General features: G+C 41.4%; 1 long non-coding RNA gene across 1 annotated transcript in view; it reads right to left on the reverse strand.

The window, feature by feature from the left end:
* LOC103658206 overlaps positions 1-18,756 on the reverse strand; it is a 28,500-nt gene extending 9,744 nt beyond the window's left edge. Inside the window, exon 1 of the long non-coding RNA XR_567064.1 lies at positions 18,586-18,756. This is a non-coding gene — a long non-coding RNA (uncharacterized LOC103658206). The remainder of the gene's footprint in view (positions 1-18,585) is intronic.
* Between the last annotated feature and the right edge of the window lie 1,847 nt (positions 18,757-20,603).

Genomic DNA, 20,603 nt, shown 5'->3' on the forward strand with positions numbered 1-20,603 from the left:
AGATTCCCTTCTCTTTGATCACAGCTTCTCCTATTATTTTCTAGAACAACACTCCATTATTATCTTTTTAGCTACCAAGGGCTGTAGCTCTTTTACTTACCTGTTTCCCCATTTCACTGTCAGTTCCATGAGGGTTGGGGTCATGTTTATCACAATGCCTATTGTTTCCCTGATGCCTAGTACAGTGGCTGGCACATAGTAGGTGTTCAATCACAAAAATTGTTAAATGAATGAAAAATATTGTTGCGTGAATGAACCTCCTTAAGCCCAATGAAAGTCAGTTAAAAAGGAGATTGCTCTGAGACAGTAAGGTACGGGCACAAAAACAGACACATAGATCAGTAGAACGGACTAGAGAGCCCAGAAATGAAGCCACAGCTATATGGCCAACTAATCTTCAACAAAGCAAGAAAGAATATCCAATGGAAGAAAGAGCGTCTCCAACAAACAGTTTTGTGAAAACTGGACAACGACATGCGAAAGAATGAAACTGGATCATTGTCTTCCACCAGACACAAAAATAAACTCAAAATGGACAAAAGACCTAAATGTGAAACAGGAAACCATCAAAATCCTAGAGGAGAACACAAGCAGTAATGTCTTTGACATCTGCCGTAGCAACTTCTACTAGATATGTCTCCTGAGGCAAAGGAAATAAAAGCAAAAATAAATTAGTAGGACTTCATCAAGATAAAGAGCTTCTGCACAGCAAAGGAAACAATCAACAAAACTAAAAGGCAACCTTCAGAATGGGAGAAGATATTTGCAAATGACATATCTGATAAAGGGTTAGTATCCAAAATCTATTAAGAACTTAGAAAACGAAACATCCCAAAACCAGATAATCCAGTTTAAAAATGGGCAGAAGACATGAAGAGACATTCCCCAGATGGCTAACAAACACATGAAAAGAGGCTCAACATCACTCATCATCAGGGAAATACACATCAAAACCACAAGGAGATACCACCTCACACCTGTAAGAACGGCTAAAATCAACAACACAGGATACAGCAGGTATTGGTGAGGATGTGGAAAAAGGGGAACCCTCTTACATTGTTGGTGGGAATGCAAAATGGTGAAACCACTCTGGAAAACAGTATGGAGGTTCCTCAAAAAGTTAAAAATGGAACTACCCTATGACCCAGCAATTACACTACTAGGCATTTACCCAAAGGATACAAAAATACAGATTTGAAGGGGTACATACATTCTGATGTTTATAGCAACATTATCAGCAATAGCCAAATTATGGAAGGAGCCCAGATGTCCACTGACACCTGAATGGATAAAGAAGAAGTGGTAGATAGATAGATATAGATATAGATATAGATATAGATATAGATATAGATATAGATATAGATAATGGAATATTATTCAGCCATCAAAAATAATGGAATCTTGCCACTTGCAATGACATGGATGGAGCTAGAGAGTATTATGTTAAGTGAAATAAGTCAGTCAGAGAAAGATAAATACCATATGATTTTACTCATATGTGGAATTTAAGAAACAAAACAGATGAACACATGGGGGAAAAAGAGAGAGAGAGAGCATGGCAAACCAAGAAACACTCTTAACTCTAGAGGACAGACTGAGGGCTGCTGGAGGGGAGGTGGGTGGGAGGATGGGTTGAATAGTTGATTGGTATTAAGGAGGACACTTGTGATGAGCGCCGGGTGTTGTATGGAAGTCATGAATCATTAAATTCTATAACCTAAAACTAATATTACACTGTATGTTAACTAACCAGAATTGAAATAAAAACTTGAAAAAAAAAAAAAAAACCAGGAGAAACTGAAAAAAAAAAAAAAAAGGAAAAGAAAAGTCATCACTCCAAATGGCTCCAATTTATTGAATATATTTCAACTGGATCCTAATAAAAGACTGTCCTTTGATCAAACCTGAGTCAGGCTCCTCTGAGCCCTCTTCCCCAGGCCCTGAACTTGAGCTCTGTCTTTGGTCTGCTCAGTCCAGTTTTAGCCAGCATTCTGCTGAGTCAGTTTAGCCTAAGTACCCCCACCTTTGGTATCTGATGACTCCTCATATTTGATTAAGTTCCTTTTCCCACCCTTGAGAGCTCATCACTAGTGTGCTTTCAACAAGAGTCCCGTCAAGTCTGGTCTAGCAACCATCCCCCTAGCCTCCATGTTTCCTCTTGGTAATCTTCTATCTACTGACCTCCACCTTGCATCTTGACTATAAATCCCGAGTTGCCCACACCCAGTTTGGCGTTGAGCCCAATTTCTCTCCCCTACTGCAAAGCTCCATTGCATAAACTTTTCCTTACCAACTTTAACAAGTTGGCCACAAATAATTTTTCTTTACCAGGTCCCCGCCTCTACCCTCTTCTCTAGTTCTATCCATGCTTGCCCTCTCCCCATGCACAAACCCATAACTGGCACACTTATGCCCAAGATCCTTCACTCAGAATTGGGTGAAGGTGCTTACCAAGCAGAGTCAAGCCAGGCCTCCCTGGGGCTGGTTTGCGGCTGTCACTGGGGGGGACAAATGGGCCTCTTCTTCACAAGCTTACCAATGAGCTACCCATGCCTTTCCCCCAGGGCCAAGACAGTAAAGAATTGAAAAAAATGCAAGGTATGCATTTTTAAGAAGTCCCTTCCTTCTAATGTCAGAGTCCACCATCTCGCAGAAAACATGAAGTGAATATATTGGTCCCCTAATGGATCATTGTGTATAAACTGCTTGGCTCAGTAACATTCAAACCTGTCAGACTCACTTTCCTCTTTTCAGAAATGAAGGGATTCATAAGATCTAATATCTCTTTGTTAAAAAGAAGCAACAGGTCCAAAATAGAGTCACTTGTGCTAAGTTCTACCAAGACTTAAAGTCTAAACTAACTGCAGTTTCAGCCTCTCCCACGAGTGGAATTTTAAACTACTTAAGCTGGAATTTCCTGATCAGCATTGGCGAGGTCATCTGTATGATAAGACCTCTGCCCTCCCCCCTCCATGGGAAGGTGACGTTGCCTGAAGCAATCTTTTCTTTTCTTTTGCTAATGCCATCCTTGTCCCACCCTGTTTCTGCTTGTAAAATCCTTTTATTTTGTACAGCTCCAAGAGCTCCTCTCTACTTGCTAGATGGGATCTTGCCTGCTTCATGAGTTGTTGACTAAAGCCAATTAGATCTTCAGATTTACTCCGTTGAATTTTGTTTTTGAACACCTTTAATTGCTAAGATTCTTTGACGATTTCTCCCCACTGGAAATGGCATTTTACTGTGAAAATTTGAGCTTGAAAACAACATTTATCAGAAAGAAAAGACATGTTTTTCACGAATGAGCTATCATTTTCCTGATGTGTGTTCCCCCATACTTTCTCTGTTCGTAGATAGATGGGGGGAGATGTCAGAAATGGTGTCTGCTCACATTGGAAATGACATCTGAAACAAGGTCATTACCAGAGAAGGACAGTATATAACAGAAAATTGTCTATTTTCTGGGTTTGGGGCATACACAAGAAGATGAACAAAATAAGTCCATGTTTAGTTCCCTACCCAATTGTAACAGTAGCTTCTTTTTTTTATTAACTGTTAAATCTTATCCCAAAGCCAAAACAAGTGTGTGGGGTTTTGTTTTGTTTTGTTTTTAAAGAGCAGATCTGATTTTTTTTCTTTTCAGATACTCAAGTTTGATCAAGTGCATACGAGAAGTAAAGTAGTTAAAAATCAAACAAAGGAAGGGGGAAACAGAGGGAGGAAAGTTCACCGATCATCTAGAAACGAGGAAAGCAGTCTTGGATAATGGGTCGATTGCACGGTGGTGGTCCAAGAGGTAGAGAAGAGAGCGTGCAGGTTTCCATCAGAACATTGTAACTTGGCATAATTATTTGTGTGTTAGAGGCTTTTATGGAAGTAAGATTTAAAGATTCAATTGACATAGAGCACATTTTGTCAGAAATCAGGGACCTAAAAAGTGACAGCTATATTTACATTTATATGCTTATCTGCTTTAGTTCTTAGAGCTGGTTACCCAAGATAGGATTAGTAACTTCATTTCACACAGGAGATAATGAGGTTTAGAGAGCTTATGTCAATTGTTCAGGGTCATACAACCGATAAGTAATAGAGAGAGTCCTTGAACCTAGGTCTATCTTGTTGAAAAACTGGTGTTCTCAACCTTGATCGTGTACCATCCAGATAACAGTTGGTAAGGAGAGTGTCTTACTTTGTTTTATCTCCTCTATATCCTGGTTGCTACTCTGTGGTGGCAGATGTCATGTCCATCTTCCTCCCCTTCGTGTCCCCCTGTCCTCAGTATGGTGCCCAACACATACGAGGAGCTTGACAAATATTTGTTGAACAGATCAATGAACTGTGGGGTTTGTTGTTAGTCAATAACTATCCCATTTATAGATACACATACAGCAATTCTTAGGAAGAATCTTAAATTTAGGAAGTTGAAGAGATAGAGGAAAGAGTTATTGAGAATTATTTAAATGATGCTCTGAAATGCAAAGACTATCGTTAATTTAGGTGTAGTTACAAACCTACAGATATTAAAAGAGAGATTATGAGCTTTGCCAAATGCACACACACACACACACACACACACATACACACAATGTCTAGATACTTTGTGATGAGGGAACAGAAGGCAGGCTGAGGACAAAGCAGAAACTGACACCCCGCACCCCCCCCCCATGGGATGTATGTGACATTCCTCAGGCACTCCTGGCTGCCCGAAAGGACCAAGAAATAGTTAACCTATAGATACCACAATCCTGCAAGACTTAAGTCTCCCTCAGTTTACAAATATCTTTAGCAGTTTACAAGAACGAAGCATTTCCATCAATAACCGAGCTTCCGGAAGGGAATGTGGATACAATTAAATGTCCTTGTAATCTGCAGGCTCCAGGAAGTTCCCAACTATCTTCATGTTAATGCCTTGCTAGAGGGAAAACAATGGCAAGGCCTCTGGTATCTTGTGAGTCTTCTTTAACATATGAAAGTATTTCCTCAACCTCCCTTTTTCCTTACCTTCCCCCAACCCCATGGTATATAACAGCCACCCCTCACAACCCCGGGGCAGCAGCTCTTTCTGCCCATGGGTCCTGTCCCCGTGCTTTAATAAACCACCAATTTTGCTCCAAAGACGCCTCAAGAATTCTTTCCTGGTCGTCGGGCTCCGGACTCCTCTCCACCGAAACTCACCTGTACTCCGTAACCTCATCACTTTGTATAGAAAACCAGGAGAGTCCGTCTCTGTTCTAGTTGATGTTCCTCAGAGTCTGTGGACATCACTCCGCTGGAGTGAGGGCATTAAACTTCTGTTAAACAGTACAGTCTCTGAAGCTGTGTTGTCTAGGTTTGAGACTTTAAATTTCATTTCATCACTTCCCAACTGTGTTTGTTCAAGTCTTTTGAGACACAGCCAACAAATCTATAGTAGAGAGGAGGAAACAGCAGTATGCAGGGTGGAATTCAGATCATAGTGCAGGTGTGACACGTGGGAAGGGAAGGGAGCAAAGGGATAGGGTTGGAGAGTTTCAAATGAGAGTCTACTTCTAAGGAGGTCACGGCCATGCTGAGGAGGAGACTGTAAGCCCCAGGCATCTGTCGCGGGAATCCTGTTTTTACCACGCTCCCTCATTGTCCAGGAGCAAGCTGGAGGCAAGCTTGGTCTGGGTACAAGCTGGGTGGTAGACCTAGAGGGACAGCAGCAGAGTCTGCTCAACTATGTTCCCGGCACCAAGCGATCTGAGCAGTGCGTTTTCTAGAACACCCCATCAACTACAACCCTGGACGAAGAACTAATTTATCTAATTGTCTTCCCACTAAAACTCTTCAAAAGGGTTATACACACTCTCTACCTCTGATTTCTGTTCTGTTGTGCACCCCTGACCCATTCACACAAGACATTTATTCCTACCACGGAACTCTTCCTCAAGGTGACCAGTGACCTTCCCAGTGACCTATCCAATGTCTAGGTCTCAGTCTTCTAGATACAGTAGATCCATTAGCAGCGTTGGATAGGCCTGGCTACTCCCCCCATCTTGAGATACTCCCTTGACTTGGCTCCTGGGTCTTGGTCTTCTGACCTCAGTGCTCACACCTTCTCAGGCTCTCTTGGTGGTTTGTTCTCATCCCTCTGATCTCTGAAATGCTGACCTGACCCAGGACTTGGTCCTCAGATCTCTTCTCTACCTACACTGACATTTTAAGTAACCTTATCTAATCTCATGATTTAATTGGATTCTAAATTTCATCATATCACACTACCTATCTAGCACAGATCCTTCTGCTCAACTCCAAACCCGCTCTGGCCGAAAACTGTCGTGTGTTCCTTGATTCTTCTTTCTCACACCCCATATTGAATCTATTAGAATTTCTATGAACTCCGCCTTGGAACACACCTAGAGACCAACCAGTCCTCACTTTTTCCAGTGTTGCTGTTCTGGGCTAAGCCTTCGTTATTTCTCCTCTGGGTTATGGCAGGAATTTCCTCGTGGATCTCCCTACTTCAGCTCCTTCTAGTTTAAAGTATATTCTGAAACTTAAGCAACCCAAATGAATTTTTAAGTTACGTTATGTTGTCCATCTTAAAGACCTTTGGTGGCTCTCCATCACACTCAGCCAACTTCTGATAGTGGTTCACAAGGGCCCTTGTGGTCGAACTTCTGCTACCTTTAATCCCTTCTTCTGCCATGCTTTCCCTACTTGCTCTGCTCTGGCCACACTGGTTTAGTCTTTCCTTGAACACCAAGCATCTCCCTGCCACAGGATGTTTGCACTTGCTCTTCCCTTGACCTGGAACATTCTACTCCCATATATCTATATATCTTACTCCCTCACTTCTTTTGAGCCTTTTTGCAAATGCCACCTCAGTAGTGAGAGCTTCCATAATCCGTAATTGCTGCCTATTAAAAATAGCAACCCTCCCCCTCGGCACTTCTGACCTCACCCTGACCTCTGTTTCGCTATTACCATTTGGCATGTTATGTATTTACCTACTTACTTACATATGTTCTCTGTTTTTTTAACATTCACACTAAGACACCGGGTTCCATAAGAGCAGAGACTTCATCTGTTTTATTTATACTGTTTTCCCAGTGTTTGACACAGAGCAAATGAATGATAAAATACACTGTCCTATGTCCTATATTGTGCACGTCAGATTCCAATTTGTGTAAGATGTTGCTTTAAGCTGAGACTGTTGATTATCTATCAGACGCCCTTCTCTTTGGTCCATGGTACTCTATTCCCATCTGAGTCCTCTGGGTCTTTTTTCCTTGCTTTGTTTTTGCTGCCACCGTGCAGTGAAGGAAAGAGAATTTCAGGAGCTACCTACAGTGTTACTCTCTGTTCCATGCATATAACAGAGTACAGTGAATATTTGCAGAATTGATTTGAATTGACTTCAGTTTACACCTTTAAAGATTCCCCTAGGGTATCCCATTTTAGAGTCTATGTAATTGCTTAACCAGTTCAGGCCCAGTCACAGTGGCTCACACGTATGCCATGTTGCTCCCTTCTTTTCCTCTTTAACCCTATAACCAACAAACAAAGAAGTAAAATTCAAAGTGGAGATTTGAGACAACCGTAATACTGTCTTCCTTCTTTTTTTTTTCTTTAATAATAATTTTTTATTATGTTATGTTAGTCACCATACAGTACATCCTTAGTTTTTGATGCAATGTTCCATGAGTCATTACTTGTGTATGACACCCAGTGCACCATGCAATACGTGCCCTCCTTAATACCCATCACTGGCCTATCCCAAGCCCCCTCCTTCTTATACAAAAATTTATGTCAGAACCTCCTCCCCAGTTATTACTATTTTTTTTTTTGCAAATGTGGTTGAAATTTAATGTATATACAGAAAATTGAGCAAATAATGAGTTACAGGTTGACAAAATTTCAGGAAGTGACCATAACCACATAACCAGCACTCGGATCTAGAAACAAACTTACAAGCTTTCCAGAAGGCCTGTCATGTCCCTCAGGGTCACTGACCCCAGCAAGGGCGACTACTCCCCACATTCCAGACTCCTAATAACAAGGGTTGGTTTTGCCTGTTTTTAAATAATTCTATAGAAGGAATGGTACCGTATGCACTCTTTGGTGTCTGACTTCCTTTCATCAGCATTATAGTTGTGATATGTACTCATGTTTTGAGTGTTATAGCTCAGAACACTTCTTTTGTCTGTTTGGCAAGACCCAGACTCCTGCTTTGTTATCCTTAGACCCTCATGTGGGTGACTTTGAACCAGGGAGATGCATCTTCTCAAATTGACCTTTATGTTGCTAAGAACTCTCCAGTGGAAAGCAATGAAGCCTTTTTCAATCTGCCTTTCAAGTCTCAGGTACTGCTAACTAACATGGAAAACTGAGAAGCTTCAAGAATGGTGGTCTAGTTTATTGGCCCATAATTAGATGTGCAATCAGTGAAGTCAGGCTCACAAACCTAGTTACCGAATTTTCCAGGAGAGAAGCCAAGGCTCTGAGGCTGCTGTGCAGCAGCTATGATGAATAAGTTAAAGCTATTCTTTAATTCACAGCCTTTTCCCAGCCACCAGGATAGTTCCTGCCCACCCATACTCCTGGAAAAAACCTGCCAGGAGTTTCGTCTAGCTAGGCGAGTTGAGAATGGGAATGCCGTCGTTTGGAAGGAGCTGATATTGTGATATTTGATGGATAAAAACTAAGCAAAATGTTACTCTAAGAGCGCTGAGTTCCCTCCAGCTGCAACATTGATTAACCTTGGAGAGATGGCAAAATTGCAGCAGAGTCTGGGACCTCGAGTTCGTGTCCTAGTTTTGTTCCCTAACTCATTGTGAAAATTTCACCAAAGTATTTGGATCTTAGTTTCCTCCTGGAAAAAAAAAAAAAAATTAGGATGTAAAACTCTGTGGTCTCTGAAGCCTGTTATTCCTTGTATGGCTGCTCATCCCCACTTTTGTGCCTTTCTTGGTCTCACTCCAGCTTCATGGCTGATAACCTCTGTCCATCAAGCTTGTCTGCAAATTCTCTCTTCTACCAAAGCTTTCAGAACCAGCCTCCCTCCACGCTGTCTCTGTCATATTGGAAACTGTCAGCATCAATGTGTGATGTTGCTTTACCCTTTGTTGATCATGTTACTTTGTAACATTGTCCTCCCTTCCCACACCTGGGGTTTATCACTGTCCACTCTCAAGGACTTAAGAGTCCAGCTAGAGACGCTTTTGCAATCATCCGTAGCATCTTATCTCATGAGCTGAACAGAAGGACTCCATGAGGTTTGTAACACTGATCTCCAAATCTTTAAAGAACAGATTATGATACACTCTATCTTGTCCTGACATACACTTCTACCTCCTCCACTCCCCAAACCCAAAGGTGGCAATCGTTCAACAATGTGAGATCCTTCTGCTGAAATGAGCAACGGGCAGAGTGGGTAACAGAGAAGACAGGGAATGAAGAGCCAGGCAAAAGATAAACCATAATCACCTAGTCTTTGAAAGAACAACAACTATTTAACAAATGGAATAGATCATTACCTCCTTAATCTGATAAAAGGCATTTATTTAAAAATTTCAGCAAACATTAAAATTAACAAGTCAGGAAACAACAGATATTGGCGAGGACGTGGAGAAAGGGGATCCCTCCTACGCTGTTGGTGGGATTGCAAGCTGGTGCAGCCACTCTGGAAAACAGTATGGAGGTTCCTCAAAAAATTGAAACTAGAGCTACCCTATGACCCAGCAATCGCACTACTGGGTATTACCCCAAAGATACAAATGTAGCGATCCAAAGGGGCACCTGCACCCCGATGTTTATAGCAGCAATGTCCACAACAGCCAAACCGTGGAAAGAGCCCGGGATGTCCACTGACAGATATATGGATAAAGAAGATGCGTGAATAGGGGCGCCTGGGTGGCACAGCGGTTAAGCGTCTGCCTTCGGCTCAGGGCGTGATCCCTGCGTTCTGGGATCGAGCCCCACATCAGGCTCCTCTGCTATGAGCCTGCTTCTTCCTCTCCCACTCCCCCTGCTTGTGTTCCCTCTCTCGCTGGCTGTCTCTATCTCTGTCGAATAAATAAATAAAATCTTAAAAAAAAAAAGAAGATGCGTGTATACACACACACACACACACACACACACACACACAATGGAGTATTACTCAGCCATCAAAAAAATGAAATCTTGTCATTTGCAACGACATGGATGGAACTAGAGGGTATTATGCTAAGCGAAATAAGTCAAACAGAGAAAGACAATTATCATATGATCTCACTCATATGTGGAATTTAAGAAACAAAACAGAGGATAATTGGGGAAGGGAGAGAAAAATAAAACAAGATGAAATCAGATAGGGAGACAAACCATTAGAGACTCTTAATCACAGGAAATAAACTGCGGGTTGCTGGATGGTGGTGGGAGGGGAAAGGGGTAACTGGGTGATGGACATTAAGAAGGGCAGTTGATATAATGAGCACTGGGTGTTACATGCATATGATCACTAAATTCTATCCGTGAAACTAAAAAAAAAATCAGTGAAGGCATCTGATTTCCAATTATGTTGCTTCTATCAAAAAGGGAAAATAAACACTTGTCTTTAGAAAAAAAATTTCAGCAAACATCCCTAATAGAGAAAAGTTAAGAGCATCCCCTTTAAAATCAGGAGTATGATAAGAATTTTCAGTATCACCATTTCTAATACTGTTTAAGAGATCCTAGGCAGAGCCATAAGACAAGCAAATATATAAATACACACACACACAGAGACACACACACAAAGTAAAGGGGAAAAGAACTCATTTATGGAACATAAGAAGTAGGAAGATCGGTAGAAGAAGAAAGGGAAGAAGAAGGGGAGGTAAACAGAAGGGGGAATGAACTGTGAGAGACTATGGACTCTGGGAAACAAACGGAGGGCTTCAGAGGGGAGGGAGGTGGGGAAATGGGATAGGCTGGTGATGGGTATTAAGGAGGGCACGTATTGCATGGTACACTGGGTGTTGTACGCAAGTAATGAATCATGGAACTTTACATCAAAAACTAGGGATGTACTGTATGGTGACTAACATAATATAATAAAAATATTATATGTAAAAAAAAGAATTGAATAGGAAAGAAAAAATCACACCTTATTCATTGATTATGTAATTGTTTACCTAGTAAATCTAAAACATTTGATAGGTATGGTATTAGAATTAATAAGAGAATTTAGTAATATTGCATGATATAAAATTGATATATAGAAGTCAACTGCGTCTCTATACACCAGAAAGTAGGGTTAGAAATTCATGAGTGTAAAAATATAGAGCACCTAAAAATCAATTCATAGCCATCTTTATGGAAAAATATAAAATACATTTGAGAGATATGAATGGAAACAAAAGGAGAGATAGATCAAATTCATATAATAGAAAAAAGTTAATATCGTAAAGGTGACAATTCCTGCCATTGTGATTGATAAATTCAAACAAAATCCAATTAAAAAAATCTCAAGTTTTTCTATGAAGCCAGACTGGATCTTAGGATAGGCTGGTCCTAAGATATTTCATGAAATCAGGGCCAAGAACATCCATGACAATTTGGAGAGAAAAGAAGCATCCCGGTGGGCACCTACCCTACCTGTTATTCAGAGTTGTAGAACCACAACGACGAAGCAAGTGTAGACGGGCATAGATCCCTATGGGTATGTTGAACCCACCGGGGAGCACAGAAACAGACCCATACAAAGACTGAACCTTGATACTTACAGAGTTGACATTGCAGGATAAGGGGAATGGGAGCGTATTCAGTGAATCAGATCACTCTCTGAAACAAGTGTTTGAAGTCCCAGTCTAAGTTCTGTCCTCAGTACCTGTGCGACCACAGGTCCTTTCACTTGGACTCCCCAGATGAGACTTATAGAGCATCAGGGGACAAACACCTGGACAGAGGCCATTGGCAGTGTGCACAGGACCAGTGAGAGCTGCCTGCCCAGAAGCAGGCTCTCAGGGGAGACATCGTCTATAGAAAATAACAAAACAATAGTAAAACGGACTAAATATTGAACTGTCTCCTATGAGCACTGAGAGGAGGCAATTCTAAAAAAAAAAGTCCCCGGTGAAATGTTGGTGTATTCCCTGAAAAGTAATTGCAACAGCTGCTGTTTTAATAATATATATGTAAGCTTCAATATATGTTACCTCATTTGTCTTATGTTTTTATAAACATTGTGTTCCTTTCTAGCCATTATACTGTGCTGCACAGTAACGTCTCCAGTGTAGACTCACTGCCCCGCCAGGTGTGGACTCAGCAACAGGCAACTGTTTTGAAAGTGAGTTTGTGACGGTTCAGAGTCTTTGGAACTCCCTTCCAGTGAAGCTTCTCTTGAACCACCTATTACCAAACAAACGATTGTGGCTCAGCAACTCCAGAGATGGAGAAACGGAAGCAGGCTTATTACAGTTGTCACTTTATGTGATCACTTCAGCATTTCATTTGTGCTTATGATTTAAAATAATGAAATAGAGAGCTGCCATTGGCAACCCAGCCATCATGGCACTCTTTCTCCCTAAGTCTGGACAAGTCATTCATTTCAGCACGATAGGCGGATGGTTGCTACGAACTGATCGGCATTAGTAGGTGAAATGCAAACAAATGACCATCTCATTGGTAGGTTTTTTTCCAACTGTAAAATCCCGTGTTTTAAAAAGAACAGATGAAAAATATTTTTGTTTTATTATATTTATGTATAAATACGTATAAATATGTATTACATATTTATACATATGTATACATATAAAAACGTATTATTTTACGTATTTATGTATTTAATCTGCAAGAAGGAACAGGTGGATCACATGGTTCTTCAACTTTCTTTCTTCCAATCCCGAAATTTTAATTTCTCTCCGTGTAGTGCCTACCGTGTTCCTTCCCGAAACCACCAGTGTTTGCAAACACAGTCATCTGAGATTGTTCACATCCACGCTCGGATCGTCTACAAATCTTAGAGTAGCAGAGAGCTCTGTCTGTGAGATCAACAACTGTCACAGTATAATTGGGGGAGAAGAAAGTGTGCTTTATCTGGGAGCACTGGTTAGAGGATAGGACAGAGGAGAAAGGGGTTTCCTAGGGGCGGAGAGGTAGGAGCTGGTTCATTCCTGTCCGTAAGGAAACATGGCCCGTGGCCACAAGGGCCTCCCGTGATGACTCACACTGCCCTAAGATGAAATTTGTTTGTTCTGGGGCTCATTTTATCACTCTAGCCCTGGGGTTATTTAAGCTCCTAAAAGCTTGTAGGTAGTAAGTGGTTTGGGGTGCCAGAAAAAGTAATTGCATTAATGCACTTCTATCTCAGATTACTGCCAAATTAGTCCGTGGTATGTGGGCTTTTTATGTTATTCTGAGTGTGGCGTAATACGCCCAGCTGCTCCGTGACTTTATTATCCTCCTTACATCAGACCCACCCAGTCAGCCCCATCTCATCTTGTCACACCCCCAGACTGCACCCTTTAAAGTCCCTGCCCATCCCTCCTCCCTTCTTACTTCCTAACTCCTGCTTTCAACCTTCCACTTCTTCCCAGGCTTCGTGATGCAATTAAACAAAACCAAACCCAAATCTAATTGTATCAAAGTCTTACCAATTGCAATTGCACTTGGTGGAAATCTGTAATAATTCCACCATGACCTGACAGCAGGCTAGCTCTGCAACCTCCAAGCAGAAGAGGAAGAAACATGGCGTAGGGCTTCAGATGCCACATGCCACCAAACCAAGGTGAAAGGAAAGAGTTTATGGGCTTTGGTCAACACATTGGTTTTTCTTGTTTTTTTGTTTGTTTGTTTTTTGTTTTGTCAATAATCTACAATTAATTAGAAAGGAATCAGAGTTTTGTGGTGTGAAGAGTATTGGCCTTAGAGTCAGATGATTCAGGTTCAAAGTCTTGCTCAGTCACATTCCCTGTGAGGCTGGGAACTCTACATGTAAGGTGGTCTTAACTGCTTCACAGCGCTGTAGTCGAGTAAGTAAATGTGAAAGAGCTTTAGGTGTTCGTAAAAAAAGCACAAGATAGTTTTAAAAATCATGGATTTAGGGGCGCCTGGGTGGCACAGTGGTTAAGCGTCTGCCTTCGGCTCAGGGCGTGATCCCCGCGTTATGGGATTGAGCCCCACGTCAGGCTCCTCCGCTATGAGCCTGCTTCTTCCTCTCCCACTCCCCCTGCTTGTGTTCCCTCTCTTGCTGGCTGTCTCTATCTCTGTCGAATAAATAAATAAAATCTTAAAAAAAAAATCATGGATTTAGGCCCTATTTAGTAATAATTCACAACTAACTGCAATTTATGAAGTGGTATTACAATTTTAATTTTTTTAGAATCTTCTAAAATTCAGAATTTTATTAATTCAAAATGGCTTTCCCTAGGTTAATTCCCATCCATGCGGGGTGCGTCTGTATGCCCGTAGCACGTAAAGTATCTCTTACAAACTGTCTCTGCTGAGGGCAATGGTCATCTCTTCTCCAATGTTTGGTTTACACATTGACTTTCAGAATGGATAAGGCTATGAGTTCCTAAAGCAATTACTCCATTGAAATATTTAATTTTTTTCAGATAATCTGTCATTTCCATATTTCTTTGCGTATTTGCGAACTAGATGTAGCTAGACTTTCGCAGCTGGAAGCAAGCATTGTGAATCCAGCTTTGATGTTTTAAGTGCCAATTTTACCTGACCTGGGTTTTGATAAACGTATTGATACAGATTTACTCTTCTCTTCTCTTCAGTGGCAATTCTTAGGAGAAGATACTACTTTGATCTTAACAGCCCATCCAATCAACTTTTCAGAACCTTCCAGGAGACGCTCCTAGGGCTTTTGATTATCCTAAGAGACTTTTGTCTCTGTAACTTGATGGACGAAAAGTTCTTTGTAATCACATTTTCTTTGCTTTCATTAGAGACATAGTCCATACTCAGTCTAAAAGTTGGATAAGTCTTCAAAAGGCAGAAAGAAGAAAATATACAACTCCTTTAATGCTACACCCAAGAATACATAACTGCTGCTTGGTTTTTGCTGTATAGCTTTCCAGATTTTTCTCTGTCATTCCATACATTTTATTACAGTTAAATGGAATTTTAAGGCTTTTCTTAGTACAAAAATGATATAAGGTTGCTGCAGAAACACTTTCCAGTGGAAAAAAGAATAACCCCGAATCTGATACCCAGAGATAAGGCCTATTTAATCTTTGCTGTGTGTCCTTCCGATCTTTTCCTATGGCTATATGTACCTTTTACTAGACTTTAAGTAACTTTTACCACTTCCTGTCACTACAAAAGAAGCATAAACTCAAGGTAAAGAATCAGAAAAAAGGCAGAAGAAAGACTAAAAATTACCCATAATGTCACCACACAAAGGTGAACGCCCTACTACTGACACATATTCTTCTAAGGCTTGCTTTGGGTATTTTCTATGTCCATATATGATTTTTTTCCTACAAAAATCAGATGATCCCAACCATACTGATTTACAACGTCTTTTTAAAAAACTCAATAATATATAATGACTGTGTTCCTATATCATTAAATATGTTCTTACAACACAAATATTAAGGACTCATAGTATTGTATTGAATTAATATACCCTGAGTTCTTGAACCAGTTTCCCGTTGGGGGCGTTTTTAGAATGTCTCCGGTTTCTCGCCGTTATTAGCAATGCTGCAGGGAGTCACGTTCGACTACGTCTGTGGGCATCTTTGAGTAATCCTTAAGGATAGATGCCTAGGAACAGAATTTGGAAGGGTTTTGGTTCATTTCGATGCATTGTCTTCATGTATCTTTTAATAATTTATATTCCCCATGGCGGAGTGCCTTTTCCCCGCAGCTTTGCCACGATTGACTATTATCTCTTTTGATTTTATGTGTTTTTTTCATCTTTGAGTGTTGAAATGGCAAACATTTATATTCTGTGTTTAATTTAATTTACATTCCTTTTGATTATGTTTTCCTTTAAATCACATGCTCACTAGTATAGCCACTGAATCTGAGGAAAATTACCTTCAGAGTAAAAACAACAGGAGAAGAGAAATTCCTGAATCCTGTACTTACGGTTGTGTGAAGGAGCCAGTGAACGTGGCATTAAATGTTCACTGATTCATGTGTCCATTTGCTCATTTACTTATCATTTGACAAATATTTACCGAATACCTTGTTTATGCTAGGTCTTTTTCTAAGAGCTGGGAGCCTAGAGATGAGCAGTATCAGTAGGGTCCCCGGCTCGGAGATTTTTAGCCTAGTATACAACGCAGAAATGAAACAAACGATAATTGGAAGTGACCCAAGGATGATAAAAAAGGAAGTTAAACGTAATTATCACGAGGAAATTATTTGTAGGCTGAGCTAGTCTGTTAATAAGGTGCCATTCACTGAAAAGTCCCCCACGTGGTGTTTAGTTTCTCCTATAATTGGGTAGTAGGAGAATACGGTAATGAGAAGGCGCACACACGAAAGAAATGACTTTATAGAACTGGGGAAGTCTTGGGAAATGTAGAAATTCCATTCTTATTCTACCGGGAGATATTTTAGTCCATGCCTGTTGGATAAATACGTATTTTGCTTTAAAAAAAAACCTGCAGGGGCGCCTGGGTGGCACAGCGGTTAAGCTTCTGCCTTTGGCTCAGGGCGTGATCCCGGCGTTATGGGATGGAGCCCCACATCAGGCTCCTCTGCTATGAGCCTGCTTCTTCCTCTCCCACTCCCCCTGCTTGTGTTCCGTCTCCCGCTGGCTGTCTCTATCCTGTCGAATAAATAAATAAAATCTTGAAAAAAAAAATTATAAAAAAAAAAAAACACAAAAACCTGCAAAAGGACTTCCCACGCTGCTCGGATTATCTACACATCCTTACTGCGCTTGCCGAACTGGCGTTCTATCTCGTCTCTTGACATCATCCCTTGACGCCCTGTCATCAAGGCTGTAACTCTAGAATGCAAAACTATCCAGGTGATCCAGCCCAACAAGTGGGAGCAAGAAATATTTGCTTTGACTAAACGTCTCACATCTTGGGTGTTGGCCTTGGTGACAGATCTCCCTTCCTTTTAGGGAAGGGGCCAAGTCTTCCTGAGACTTGGCTTCCTGGAACTTTCACTTTTCTTTCTCTTTGACTTTAACATATTTTGTAGAATACAAAGAATACATCAAAACATATACATTTTAAATAATAAGATTAAAATGAGCACCTGTGCAAACAGTATCCAGATTCGGAAAAGATTGACGGTAGTTTAAGAGCTCCCTCTGTGACCCTCCCTGATGGACATCCCCTTGAATAACTAGTGTTCTGACTTTTTTGATAATAATTTCTTCGCTTTGTTTAAAAAAAAAAGCCTTAAACTTCATACATATTATTTCCACTCACGCGTATAAAAATTGTATAAATAGATCACACTAAATGTGTTTTTTTATTTCTCGTTTACTAGGATGCTTATTTAATAGTATGTTTATGATTTATCCACATTAGTGTATATAGCTGTAGTTTGGTCTTTTAAGAAAAGTAATGAATATACCAAAAGTTTTTAATCCAGTCTACTATTGATGTACATTTGAAATATTTACGGTTTTTGGCAACCGCCAACAATGATGTTTTGAACATTCCTGCTGGTAATGGAATTTCTGGTAGCCAGGAAAGAATAAGTATAAATTTACTAAATAATTCAAGTTGTTTTCCAGAACGGATGAAACAATTCATGTTCTCACTAGCAGTATACGAGACATCCTGTCTTCCCCAACACTTGGTCTTGTTGGAGAATCACATTTTTGCCAATGGTAGGGTATGCCATAGCATATATTTGTGGATTTAATTCTCATTTCTCTGATTCTTCCTACATTTACTTGTTATTGAAGGCCTGAATAAAAATTGGGGAAAAAAACCCAGCCAAACTAACTAACAGAACGATGTAGGTCCAGCTACTGAAACATTATTTGTTCAAATGCAAACAAAAAAGCCACAGCGATTCAGCCAAAACGATTGAGCATATAGATAATCTCAATATGGAAAGGATTTTGAATTGGGGGTTATTTCTTCAAATGTCCACCTACGGAAAAGAAGAGCAGATCTTTTAATTAATGGTAAAATATTAAGACAAGCTAACTATAAAATTGAAAGAAAAAATTTGAAGGGACATAATTTACCTCTTGAGTGCCAAAGAGATTCTAATAATGATGTCAGCTAAACAGCTGAGGATCCCACTCAAATAGATCAAAGCCACATGTTTCAAGATGCAAGACATTATCCAAAAGCCAAAACATGCTCTCCCTCCCAGCCCCAATGGAGCATTAGTGATCCAAGCCCCGAAAGTACATAAGGCTTTGGGCTGGTTCCCTGAAATACGGAGGGATGCATTTTGCATGGAGGGACCCAGCAGACCACAGCCCGGGTGGTCTGTGCAGTTCAGAGGATATAGCAGCCAAATCCCCTGAGAGGGTTGGTCGGCCTGTGTTCTGATTTGCCCTTGGACTGATCCATTCTCGTATGGCAGTCATGTTACTGTCTTGCCTAAAAACCTTCAAGAACTTCACGGGACTTGTAAAATCACATTTGAACTCCTACCATGCTCTGCTAGACCCTGCATGATCTGACCCCCGCCTGAATTCCAGGCCACTCACACACTCACCCACGAAGCAACCATCGTCCACCCCGGGAAACTTGGCACGGGCTACGCCCCGGATCTGGAGCGCTCCTCTTCTTCCTCTTCCATAACTGGCTTCTTTGCCTCTTCCCGGCCTCAGGTCAAATCCTCAACCTCGGAGAAGACTGTTTGGATGGTCAAAGCCAAGCGCCTTTGCTGGAACCCATACACTCCCCAGCATCATCATCCTCTGCTTCTTTTCCCTTCATGGTACACGTGACAACTTGTTCCTGTTCAAATCTCTTTATTGCCGATTTCCTGCAACAGCTTGCCAACTAGTTGTTTTATTCATCACAATATTTCCAGTCCCCTAGCATAGCGCTGAGCATAATGCAGCTGCTTAACTGTATTTGTGGAATATATATATTGAAAATAATACTTATAATAGGAGATACTTACTTGGATTCACTACATGCTCGTTCTAAGCACTTGACACGTATAGCTGTGCTGAGTCTATGACACAAGCCCTGTCTTTTCGCGGTTGATGAAACTAAGGCAGAGAGAGGTGAAGGGATCGCCAGGATGTAGGGCAGAGCTGCATTTGGGACCTAAACAGTTTGAAGGAGCAGAGACCACGGATCTCTCTTAAAATGTCCCTGCCGTACCTCAATTAAACAACAGGCTCCTCAAGAGAGCATTTAGCTTTAGGACCATCATATAGATGTTTGGAGTCAGAAGGGTCCTCTGCGCTTCTTAAATCCATTGCTCCCTCTGCCTAATGCCCTGTGTTCTCTGGCTAGAGAGAGCCCCTTCCTGATGGACCTGGAAAAGGCTTCGCTTTGCGCCTGCTTTTTGCAGAGTCTAGCTGGTGTGCATGCACGTGTGTGGGTGTGCGTGTGTGCATGGCTGCACGTTCAGGGGGTGAGTGACTGTTGGCCAGGAATATGGCCCAGTCAGCTTGAAGGATAATGAGGGAAACAGAAAGGATTGGAGAAAAGAGACTACGTTGTCCATTGCAGAATACAGCTAGGGGAGAGGAGACTAAAATTGCACCATTTAAAGAGCTGTGTTAAGGAGATTTAAAACAATAAGTAAATGGATTAAACTTTTATGACATTTTTGGGATTTGTGCTTTGTAGTATTAACTCATGCCATCCTCCCAATTGCGGTATTTATACTCTAACCGGTAAGGAAACGAAGGCACAGTTAAGTCGCTTTCTTACAGTCTTCCAGCCAGTCCGTGGTAGAACCTGGTCAAAACTCAGACAGATCGGCTGACAGCCTGTGCTCCTCACCATAGGATTATGGCCGTCAATTACGCGGGGAAACATTCTTGATGTAGCCAGGAAGGAAGAGGGCGTCCGGGGGCCGCGAGTGAAGACATCTGAAGCTCGTGTTGACAGCACCCACGCCGTCTTAGCAGCAGAAGAGTCTTTTGTTTTTCTTCCCATTGCTTCCCCCTAAGAGGAGCTTCCTGAGAAATGAGAAAAGATGCTGGGAGTAGGGTGTTCAGGGCCTGACGCAGCTCGGCCAATTCCAGAAAACCTGTCAAAGCCTAAACCATCCCGAATGCCAATAACCACGATGCATTTATTCTTGCTCAGTCCTATCAATACACTTGCCTCGATTTCGGAATCGTGTTGTCCCCACCACTCTAAAAAAGAGATCTACCAACGATCGCTCAGGATTTTTCAGTTCTTTCAACACCCACCCCGCAGTCAAACACTGTGGCAACAGGTTACTTGGAGAAGTTTATCTTCGGTAGACTTTTACTTCCATGAGGCACGGTACTCATTTGAAACGCCGCGGGTTCGTCTTTTTTTCAGCTTGCTTTCAGTTTTAGTCTCTTTTCTCCCTTCCTTGTTGGTTTAGTTTAGTTTTTTAAAATATGTGGGGGGCGCCTGGGTGGCTCAGGTGGTTGGGCCTCCGGGCTCTTGGTTTCTGCTCAGCTCAGGATTTCAGCATCATGCGATCGAGCCCCACGTCAGGGCTCAGAGTTCCGCCTGAGTCCGCTTGTCCCCCCGCCCCCCAAATGCTCTCAAATAAATACATAAATAAAATCC

This window comes from Ursus maritimus, unplaced genomic scaffold (assembly GCF_017311325.1).
Source record: "Ursus maritimus isolate PB19 unplaced genomic scaffold, ASM1731132v1 scaffold_2, whole genome shotgun sequence".
Classification (NCBI taxonomy): Eukaryota; Metazoa; Chordata; class Mammalia; order Carnivora; family Ursidae; genus Ursus; species Ursus maritimus.